General features: G+C 41.7%; 1 pseudogene; it reads right to left on the reverse strand.

Moving 5' to 3' along the window:
- Positions 1 to 349: 349 nt before the first annotated feature.
- LOC109375510 (lysozyme C-like) lies at positions 350 to 1,468 on the reverse strand (annotated as a pseudogene).
- Positions 1,469 to 1,639: the final 171 nt, after the last annotated feature.

Consider the following 1,639-nt stretch of genomic DNA (forward strand, 5'->3'; position numbering starts at 1 on the left):
GGTGAACAACAGCTCAACCTGGAGCTGGGCTGCCATGAGTCGCTAACAATGGCATAGGCTGCAGTGGAGCTGCAGTGGACTCCCGGAAGCTACCGTGAGTGGCCGGCAGCTGGCATGAGCTCCAAGAGCCACCGTGAGCGGCCGTCCAGTGGCTGGCGACCGATCTGCCTCACCCAGGAAGAACGCAATGATAATACCAACATGGACCAGTGAAGCAATGTCCTACATAACTAGACTGAAGAACAAAAAAGGACAGCAACTTGTCTGTTCCCCTTCCCGGATTCCCCAACGCTCTTCCACTCCCCCAATTCCCCAATAAGATCTTTAAAAAAAAAAAAAAGAGACAAAATTAGGTGAAGATGGAAAATTCCAGTGCTACTCCACAACCCCAAATAGTGAGATCTTGGTTTTGACAATGATTTCTCCATGCCACCCATGCTCTCATGCCTTGTGGATCGCTTGACAAACCTTTTGGCACATGCTACAGTTTGAGTGATGTCATTTGGCAGCAAAGCAGGCATTAACTGCTTGTGGAGGTTTGCCATTATTACACAAGCAGCGGCTATTGATCTGAAATATCCCATAATTAGTACTTTTGCTTCCAGGACTGTAGTTTGTAGCTCATGTGTTATAACTACTTTCCCATGTGTACAAAAACACCCAGTTTGCCAGGCTGACTCCCTTGAAGCCATCTATCTAATCCAAGCCTTTTCAGAGCTCTGGCAAACTCATACCTTTCATAGATCTTGCCCTAGATGGTGACAGAAAGGTGAAGCCCCAGAATAAGGAGAGTCTTCACGTTGAATAGGAAGCCAGACCTCTATGCTCCAAGCATCATATTTAATCGTAAACTATTATTTAAAATCAGAAACTGTAGAGAAAGATACTTGATATTATTACTATTTTTCTTTTATTAATAATTTAAAAGTACTAATAGTTNAGCAGATGTCTTCATCTTGTTCCTTTCCTTGAGGGGAAAGTATTCAGTCTTTCACTATCAAGTATGATGATAGCTGTGGAGTTTTTTGTAGATTTCCTTTATCAGACAGGTGGAGTTCCCTTCTATTCTTAGTTTGTTGTGTGTTTTTATCATGAATGGGTACTTGTTTTAAATGGATAATTTTGATTGTTCTGATGAGAATGGATTTGAGTGCACCGTCTAAAACAGGGAGAACAGTTAGGATGTTTTTGTGATAATCTAGGTGAGAAAAGACGATGGCCTGCAGTTTTCTAAGCAAGAAATGATGAAAGGGAGTGGGAACTAACCCAGTGGTAATCATAATAATAAGAAATATTAAGACAATAGAATTTATAGAGCTTTGTGACAACTGAATGTAACCTTGGGCAAAGCAGATAATGTTGCTGTCCTGCCCAGATCTTCTTTACTAGGCTGGCATAACCATCCCCCAGCTGCTATGGGTGTTGACTGATACTGGCTCACACTTACACTTCCCTTAACAATCGACATTAGCTAACTCATCCAGAGATATCTGGAAGGTTAAACTACTCCTATCCTTGTGGAAGCTAATAACTAACTGATGTGAGGGTATAAAGCCTATCTACCATACCTATTACAAGGATTGTGATTTTTGAACTGCCCATTGGGAGTGAAAAACCATCTCTTTGGCATGATGAATTC

Source organism: Hipposideros armiger, unplaced genomic scaffold (genome assembly GCF_001890085.2).
Source record: "Hipposideros armiger isolate ML-2016 unplaced genomic scaffold, ASM189008v1 scaffold_965, whole genome shotgun sequence".
Lineage (NCBI taxonomy): Eukaryota > Metazoa > Chordata > Mammalia > Chiroptera > Hipposideridae > Hipposideros > Hipposideros armiger.